Genomic DNA, 10894 nt, shown 5'->3' on the forward strand with positions numbered 1-10894 from the left:
CTATGTTTGTTAACTCGTTAACTTGTTAGCTCGAAGCTGCCCTTCTCTTGTAATCTCATTAAGCTACAGCTACAACTAAAATTATATTAGTTTTAGAACCAGATACTCTGATATGCTTTTATATTTTCCAGAAAAAATCACGTCGCAAGCCGAAATGGCGAAACTCGTCCAGGAAATGTGCGAGGTAAACACAAATATTGTTTGGCAAAGTTTTTAAGATTAAATACCACTATATCCGATTGTCTCTTATTATTAAATAGATAAAATGTAGTAAATTATAGCATATATGACTAAAGTATTTGCTTCATCTCTATGTTTTTTATATGTATTGTTTATAAACAAAAAATGTGATGAACAAACAAAGGTTGCTCAACATGTAATCTATAACAGAAAGGTCTACGAACGATACAGTATTAAACATGGTTTCCATCGTCTGATTTTAGGATGTTAACCATAAAAACTTATCCAGCATAGTAACGAAAACTGTGATGAATGGTCGCTGCGACTTCTTTGAACAGTTGTTTGACATTGATGGCAACTTTCTTAAGAACTTTCCACTAGCAGCTAACGACCACAGTGTTTTGCGTAAAAAAGTATATTTAATAATGATGTTCTTTCATTATTCGATATCAATTTAAATGGATGTTTTTTATTCGATACCATAGCGAATGTATTTTATAATTATCTAATAACAACCAAATAATACTTGCTTGCTACACATGCTTGCCCGTGATCAAACTAGTGTGCGCAATTCTACTTAATATAGTAGATTTTGTTTTTGCTTCAGAGTAGTTAATATGTGATAATGTCTTACTGCATTGTGTTATACATGATACACAAACTGCATTTTTCATGCATCGTTGCATCTCTGCCTATCATAACATCGCCTCCAAGCCACCACGTCTCGACAGCACAGGATTACGTAATTGCAGTTGTGAAGTTATAACTCGACAACTCCACAAACTGTTTATGAACTTTAAGTACATTTGAAAGTGGTGGTATAGAACTAGAAGCTTTGCAATTACATAATGCATCTTGAATAAAACATACGCACATGCAAATAAACATGGGCAAACACTGTCGCGTTCGGACGCACGCACCCTCGAAAGGAGAAAGCATACATAAGTGCGCGCAAATAAAAATTAATGAACATACTGAACCAATGATCGTTAACCTAGTGTTCGGTTACCCTTCCATCTACGCGAATATATAATTATCAATCATTGCTTGGATTTCTTTTGACATGTTTTGGTAACACCGATTCAAGGCAACCGTTTTAATCGCTTCTCTCATTTTCAACGCACATATGGTTATAATTGTCAAATGCTTGATGTTCTTTATTAATACCTTATACTTTATATTTCTTTTGACGTAATATTCTTTTTGCCGAACCAAATTAGACGGTAACGTGTGTAGTTTTCTTTGGCATAAAGTATTCTATGCAGCGGAAACTAACCAAGTCCTAGCAGAGGAGTTTTATGTATAGTTATTCGCTCTTAGAACCTATATTCTTCGGTTCATTGTAATCATATAACACATTTTACAAAACAGGATAATGAAGAAGCCGTCACCTGATATTGGAATAAATGTTACATAGCGAAGCTAACACTTTTTTCAACACATTACACATTGATAAATTCGTATCAATCCTTGGAGAAATTAAATTCTACGAATATAAGTACCTTAATTTTGATTTACAGGTAAACGATTCATTTCAGCGACTGACAAAGGTAAGTAATGCTAATTTCTGAAACCTTGACATTAATGTTTATCAGACAAAAAGCTAGAGTCCACATAAGGTACCATTAACATAAACAATGTAAACTGCATGTGGTTACCTTATATAAAGAAAAGGAAACCATCTTGGGTGTTAATTTCAGTCACAATTGATTACTTTTTTCATGCAAACTACATGCGTGCATATAAAGCACGATTGTTCTTTTTGTTTCGGGGTAAAATATGATACCATTGCACACGTGTTTTCGCAATTGGGTATCATGTATTTAAACGTTTGTCTCCTAAGTGAAGTAATACTTTTTATGGTTCTACATATCATGATAAATGAGTCTGTACCATATATAATTTACAATCAGCTGTTTAATGGAACATTACTTAAAAACATGTAAGGACACATAATTTAAATGTTCGATAATTATTAACAAAAAACATAGAATTATGGGTAAGATGTATGACTGTATGATACTTTATACTTGACAATTTTGCAATATCAAATATGGTGTGTTTAAAGGCATTTTTGGGATGTTTTTTATTTCATGCATTCGATGAATGAGTCAAGTGTAAGGTGTCTGTCCGACCTACCTTACTACAACTGTTTAAAATCTGACACCATTTTAGAAACTTGTATGGTTGTTCTTAGGTTCATTGTTCTTGTTCATAGATGTTCGACTTTTTGAAAAATGTCACTTAATATGTTTACTTACAAAGCTATAATGTGTTTAATAGTCATAACTCTTTATAATGGCAAGATAAACAGTTTATAAAAAAAATATTGCCGTCTCCGAGATTTGAGCCCGATTCCCCTGATAGCAAAAGCCAACACGCTTCAAATACACTATACTAATACTCGACGGATTTTCCAAATTATCAAGGAAAAGCGTTACACACGCGTTATTATTTTACCGACTAAGTATAGTGATAATCCGTTAATAAACCACTATTTTGAACATATTTCTTAGTCAACATCGTTATTTCGGTTGTTCAAACATTATGCATACATGCTTGTTGAATATATGACACTTATTTTGAAAATCATCATGCTACTAAGGTGTGAACAAGTCTCTTTTAGCGCTATTTTTCCATGTAGGAGAGAATAACTAAGACGGTGTAAAATAGTCCATTTTTATTCTGAAACAATGCCAGAATACGCTTGAAATATGCTAAACCATGCATATGTAAATCTGCATGCACAATTTATTATTATATGTTGTTCGGTTTTGAAAAAAATATATATTTGTATAGTTGTTCCAACATACATAGGTATATGACAATGATAACGACTTCAACTTATTTGTTAAGTTATTTATTTCACGATACTTATTATTTTAATGTTTTTTAATATGGTATACAGTTCAGCGTTTTAATAATACATTCTACATAGTTATTTACACCGAATAATCATATAAAATTAATACTATATTGTTATAACGAAGGCGAAAAACAACAGTCATACGAATATTAATTATAATAATAATTATTTGTACCTAATTAAATCATTAAATTAACCAGTTAATATTAAAAGTTTTGAAAATAACAGCATACGTCTTACCTAAACCAAACCAGGACCTCCTCTGGTGTATAAGCCGAGGGCGGTTCTTAAAATACCTTTTTTAAAGTGTATGGGTGGATATTGCGGCATTGGTTTCTTAGAATTATACCCGACGTTTGCTAATTTGCTTACAACGTTCTGAGTTTTTTTCTCTAGCTGAGTCATAATGAATAGATCGTTCCCATCATGTCTGATTAATACAATGTTAAAACAAAAGGACCGATATTTGGGTGTTTTTAACATAGTACTGTTGTTTGAACTAAACTAATTACTTGATTTACGTAGATCATTGACATGTCCTGAAATTACTGTATGTTTTGTTAATAACTGATTTTGTTTCTTGTGTAAGCTTACTTCTAAATGAGACCTTTTCCTGTTGCTACGACATAAATATTTTTATGTTATATTTTATAGTCGTTAAATATTATATTACTTTCATCTCATTTTTCGTATTTAAATCGTGAACATGATTGCCTGAAAACAGCTGTATGTATTTGGATAATACGAAGGTATAATGTAATTGCAGATTAAAAAAGTGGTTGCTTACACAATATAAACAATACATGGGACCTTTAATTTTGTAATTTGCTATCATACTGTCAAAAACATTTTCGCGATAATTCCAAAGATAACGGTTCTTGCATCAATAAAACAAGTTTTGGTTTCATTGAGGACGAAACCTAAATGTAACAAAACTGCAACGCGAGTTCATGTTCCATTAACCACAACCTATAAAAGATGTGTTCTAAATATGTCGTACAGGCTTATTCACCATATAACATAAATAATATGCCATATTGTAATCACCATTTTTACTTAGTGTTTCACAGTTTGATGAGATTATATCGTAATATGCGGACGGGGTTAAGATGACTAATGAATTAAATGAATGCAAAGAAAAGATCATGAGCGTGAGATTTTGTTCATTTCGAAACTTTCTGTCTTACGCAAAATGCATGGACTTATATATTGTATCAGAAGTTATTGTTCTGTTGTTCTTGTTGGGTCTTATATTTGTAAGATTTGCAACAAAAGGATCATACGACAGCACGTCATAATATGAGAACTTAAAATTGTTTATGTAAAACTCATGCATTTTTTTAAATATATATTTTTGAAAAATATTAAAATAACAAAACTTGAATGTGTTAAGCGTTAAGTTTTTGATAATGACTTTCATATCATAGTCGGTTATAATTTATCTAAACTTATTTTACATGACTCACTCGCGGTTAAAATGGTTTATTGAATATCAATCTATGCACTTCGAATGCTACACAATGTCTTATATAATATTTTTTTTTAATTATAAAACAGCAACAAACATACACATCTATGTTGCTTTTTGTGATCAGTGACTGGTTTAGTTTCATTACATATCAAAAACGTGGGTGCTCACACAAATTAGTGACCAAGAATGGACCATAATATTTTGCAGATTTGAAACAAATTCTACAAAGGAAACAGGATCTCTTATTCCTTGTCATACGTTAATAAATAACATCTACACTTCTATACACTTCTGTACTTCCTAGTATAGAAGGTATCAAACAGATGAAACTTTCTATCGTGAATGTTTGCAGAGGGCTTATTGCCCTGTGTTTATTCTTCATGCATAAGTATTGAAAGGATTAAAGCTTTCATACAACACTTACAAGCAGCTCATAAAAGAAGTTTCACAACTCATTACGCAGTATATCTGAGTAATTGTTCTTTGTTATTTTTCTCTTTTTTCCATTAATAAGTAAGTGTTTCCCTTTTCTTGCAAGGTCAAGTTGCCCTTAAAGTCCCAGGGAGGCAATGATAGCAATTGGTTTCGTATCATCTGACGTCATATTTAGAATGTCAGAGTCGTCAGTGGACTCTACATCATATCACTATCAAGCACATCTCAATTATTTTTCGTATGTTTATAACAAAGAATGTGGTGAATGTAACAGAAAGTTGTTTATTTGTGTGTATTGTATTTTACAAATAATTTTATTATTTTCTTCCTTTATTCGTGAATTCAAGTTTTCATTTAATCTGTTGTGAAATAATAATGCGATATTACACAGTGACACTCTTGCATCCTTAATGTCAACTAATGCGCTATCGTATATTTCAGGATTCCAACAATATTTCTCAAATCCTCAGCGTTATTGATGGACAAAGTAAGTTTTTTTTCAATGTAATGCCTTGAGCAGCTTTATGAATTGATATAACTTTACAGAATGACATATGCGTTGACATTCGACACATTCTAACATGTTCTTATAACTGCTCATCAAGTCGTCTTTACATTGCGGACTCAAAATTGTTAAAAGACATAATCACGTTACTACTATATTTAGGCATTCTAACAAACTATAGCAAAACAGTAAAAAGTAAGAATACAGTAAGACTAACACATTTAATTGATTTAATGTATGAACAAGTAAAATACTTAGTATTGTATCTAGTTTACCGTTTGCTTTCATTTCTATGATGTCATTGTCACACCACAAGCCTGTGTTTACTTATAATAGAGCTACCAACACATTTTAATTTTTTTTATACTGGACTTATCTTAATAGCTGGTGTTTTTTGTGAATCAATAAACATATTTTGTCATACTAACTTCTTTACATTTAGATGAAACCTTTCGTACAACACATATGTGTCTTACTTTTTTTTAGTCAATTCAGCAATTTTAGACGAACGCTTGTTTTGCGAAATACTCCTTAAATTGTAATAGACTAAAAAGAAAATGTCATAATTCTTTTGAAAAGGTACTAGAATACGAAATGCGTTAATTAAAATCCATAAAGTTGATTGACAATTTTTTTGTGTTTGCTTATTTTGCATTAAATATAAAACAAGAAATAATGAAACTCCAGTAACATTGTTTTTTGTTTAAGGCAACCAGCAAGTTGCCTTAAAATTAAAGGGATATTATGTAGAAAACAACAATAAACATGACATCAATTAATTCAGGGATCACCCTGGAACGACCGTTGTAAAGCACTCAGGGCTTTAATCGACTTTAAGGAATGCCGAACTGAAACCTTTGTCAATTAATAATTGCATTCCGAAGAGTTTAAATTACTATTAGATTTATATCATCTCATTTGAAACTTAAAAAAATAAAATCGAACATTAAAATTGAATAATGTACAATAGTACTACGGTTAATATCGACCGGAGCAACATGAATACAACGTTCTTCAGTACCGTGAAATGAATATCATTAAATTATCCATTCTTTTCTGCAAGATTCTAGAAGCAGAAGCATCATTAGTAAAATAAGAGATCATCGTTCTGCATCTCAGAAAGAAGACGTTTTTAATTGTCTCAAATATAAGATTATATAGCTTTTATGTATATGCATAATAAAAATTACACAAATTATTTCTAATATCATCAGTGAATGTCGTCAAATATTTGTGGACGTCGACGTTATACCAATATTGGGCCAGATAATAATGCCAGCGTATAATGACTAAACTATACACGATATTCTTCTTAACACGATGAGGAACGAGGTGCTTTTTATGATACAATTAACGAAAGCTTACTTGTGTATGTCTTGTACTATTGCTTGAATCTAATCATTAAAGAAAGTTGCATTATCTTTGGCAAAAATATTTACCATTAATAATGCATTATGTCGCATACTAGAACCACAGTGTTACCTTAAAGGCCAAGATCATACTTTGACATCGCTTATACAACATACAGAAATATCATGCACATCTCGTGCACTTTTCGGTTGGGTATCAATCACATGTAGTAACATTTCTGGTTATTAATATCATTGCTTGTTTTGATGCGTTGTATAATGTATATAATGTAAAATGTGCACACATATTTTGTCGAATATTTCGAGCTGTTTTTTTTGTGCTCTTTGTTGTGTCGGTCCTAAGGTTTTAAAAATCGATATTGTTATACTAATACAAAAATGTAACATATCTCTACATATTTTGCGGGTTAAGTTTCCACAGTCTTTATTATCTCTTAAATATCTTGAATAATGCAATATTTGTTTTCATTTGAAAAAATCTATTGATTTTTATTTAATTTCAAATCTTTCCTGGAGATCACGTGATAACAAAGCCAGACTCAATCCAAATGCGATTTGTGCGAATGTTTTGACATTCTGGAATTATGGGCAATACTTTTAAGACAGCACGATTGTGCAATACTATTGTTGAAAAAAGTTGAGGTAATAAGGAAAGTTTAATAATCATGGTCTACTACACAAACATATTTTATGGGTGTCATGTTTATAATATTTGCATGAACCATGATAAAATACTAAGGTTTGAAAAGAAAACACACCGGTGTAATACAAGGTCTACTGGTCTTGTAAAAATTCAAAAAGTCCAATGTGTTTACCTCAAGGACTGATTGAAAACACTTATTTCTTTTTGTTAAAAATGCCAAATTAATAAAACTTCAAGCCACTTAACAGCTGGTAGCACTCTGTGGTCTCGCATAGCACAGTTTTACGATGTACTTTTTAATATTCTGTTGCGAATGCATATGAATAATTTGTCAACTTTGTATGTTCGCACTCTTTAAGCAAAACATGAATATAAACAATGAATGTTAAGTAAAATTTATTTTCTAATGTTAGATGGGTTCATACAACAACTGTAAATGTGTTTGTATCGATGCTTTATGCATAGACATTGTTTTACTTAATGAATCCCGTAGCCATTGCCTCATAGCATACAGCGTGTGCAAAGATTTGAGACGAATAACAGATGACAAGGTGCAGGCTACACACTATAAAAAACGGAAGAAGTATGAATATTGAGTTTATCGATCAATGTAAACAGAAATACAACAATCTATTCACCGAAGCATGTTTAAAACATAATGGATGTGTGGTGCAGGCATCCAGTGTCTTATTTACATTTTATCATGCGACATATTGTTTTGCATTTTAAGTTAAAATTAAATGATCATTTTTGGCCAATAAGTCCCTACACTAGTAAACACCTAAGAGTTTAACACTTATAATTAATGAACATATAAATACTTAAATAATGTTATCATGAATTCTGGTTAAAAATAAGTATGCGTCCTTATTATTAAAGATATATTGACATGTGTCATACGATGTATTTTATGGAGGGTTTCTTGTTTTGTGATTTATTTTGAAATTATAAAAACGATTATTTGTACAAGGGCGTTTTCACAGTTGTGATTTATTAATAGTTTAAATGATTTTTCCTAGTTCATTATTTATTCCCTACTTATATTTTAAGTTCTAAAGGGACAGTTCTTATTTTTAACAATTTGGGGATTTTTTTCATATTTTAAGAAAAAAGTATACCATGAAGACGCGTCTAAGTAATATTTTGCTGTAACTCTCAGAATACGTTTTCAAAAAAGAGAAAAAAATGTGTTTGTATATTTTACTTTTATTTGTTTTTTGAAAAACAAAACATAAAACAAAAAAATGTTCTCCTTATTGAACTGGAAAATAATCCAAAATAGCAACTTGTTCGATGCAAGAATAGCATGTGATATTATATAATATATGTTCATTTAGAGAAACCGGTAGGTTGATAAATAATAATGTTATCTTTTTTCGTGCAGCGACTGGTCTAGTTTGGCGAACGAAACATTTTCCCAATGCTTCGAACGGGATGCGGATACTACAGTATCTCTACTTTTAATTGAGCTGCCGTACTGGAAAGATGAATCTTGTCTTGAAATTGCGATTCATTCGGGCAATAAGGCTTTCATTACACACCCAACCTTTCAAAATGTGCTGGACAGTTTCTGAAACAGAGGAATCAACGAGAATGTTACTGACCCTGAACCCGAAGACAGCCGTTGTATCTGGGTATTTGTTTGTCTTATTTGTGTGTTTTTTCATATGGTAGATTATAATATTGACTGTACTTAACATTTAAACTCTGTAACGATTTGCTGATTCCTGATCATGTGTTTATATTGTATTTGAGGTCATATATTTTGCGAAATATACAACATAGTCTGTTTACAGTAGCAATAAAACCACATCCTTTCGCCAAAATGGCATTCTCTAGTTCAATATCGTCGTAAGACAAAATACATTGTGCAAAAACCAGACCCTTAAATTTATTTGTCATGACTAAAGCTCAAATTTAAACGAAAACCAGAGATTTCATACTTTTTACATGCGTTACCTGACAATCGTGAGATGTGAATGTTTTCTCGTGGGTTTTACTATTATATGTTCTTTACAAATAAATTATAACAAGCTCACTATCTTTCAGGTTTTTAGTTGATCTCCTGCTTTACGATTGTGGCACCAATAGTGTCGTTGTTCTGTCCATGCTATGGCAAAGAAATTTCCTTCCTCAACGTTCCTAAGAACAAATTTATATACAACTTGGTAAGCAAATTGCAACATCTCAACGAACGACTGTGATATTTTTTTATTATCATGAGTCATACAATGTCCATATAATGTCGACGAGTTTTAAATAGTCGTAAACAATCAAATGTCAAGCATGCATTATAAGTACATTTTATATTATCTTATGTTTGATGTTATATAAATAATGTCAATTGTAGTAAGTTAATTTATTTATGAATTAGCGAATAACGTTCTTAAAGTGTCGGGTTACATATAACGTAAGTTCGGTTTGTATTCGTAAGAAAAAAACGGTTAAGTTTTATAATGTGTCCCGTTTATTAATTTTGCCTACAGATTTCGTTCGCAGTGTTTCTGACCATGTTTGCGTACGTCCTGCTATTTGATCTTGCTACAAATGTATCGACATTGGAATACGTATTGTTGGCATGGGTGTTGACAGTTTTGGCAGAAGAAATCCGGCAGGTAATTGCATGAGTGTCCTCCGCCAGAAGTACTGAGAACTTCGGACAAAATGATTTAGAGTAGCTATGTATTTGCCTTCTGCCAACTATTTCTTCAATTATACTTGCATCCTAATTTTATATTTTGTAATATAAAAGATGTCACAATCACAATTTACTTAAATCGTAGTTTATTTGAATCATGTTTCATTTTCGTTATGATGGCATCCGACATATCGACGTACTTCAAGAACGCGTGGAATGTTCTAGTCGTTGGCACAATCGTTGTGTTTATCGTTGGGCTTGGCTTGCGATTCAAGCAATTTCCAGAGTCATTTGATGCACCCAAGGTCGTTCTTGCTGTCGATTTTGTAGCATTTGTCTTCAGACTAACCCATGTATTCTGAATTCACAGAGTCCTTGGTCCGAAACTTCTTATGATCAGACGTATGGTATGTTTATTTTTTTACATAATAATAAAACACCTAGGGTGTGTATACGTTAAGTTTGAAGATAAATGTGCAAATTAAGCGAGGCTAATAAACGTGCAGTGTGAGCCTTGACGAGTTGTTCTGGTTAACAAGTCAAGCAATCACGAGAAACAAACAATGAAATTTTAAAATCTCTACCAGGAAAGCTTTTATCTGCAATCAAAACTAATTTTGTAGAATGTCATTTTTCACTATGGTGTGTATTACAATAAATGGCAAAACATCACACAATGTGATAGCCATATGACGCAATTAAAGAAAATGAAGTCATTGAAGAATATTTTTTTACAGGTTTATTCTAGTTAACACCATGTAGATTTGGTTGGATTGTTTGCAATTA

Source organism: Dreissena polymorpha, chromosome 15 (genome assembly GCF_020536995.1).
Source record: "Dreissena polymorpha isolate Duluth1 chromosome 15, UMN_Dpol_1.0, whole genome shotgun sequence".
In the NCBI taxonomy this organism is placed as follows: Eukaryota; Metazoa; Mollusca; class Bivalvia; order Myida; family Dreissenidae; genus Dreissena; species Dreissena polymorpha.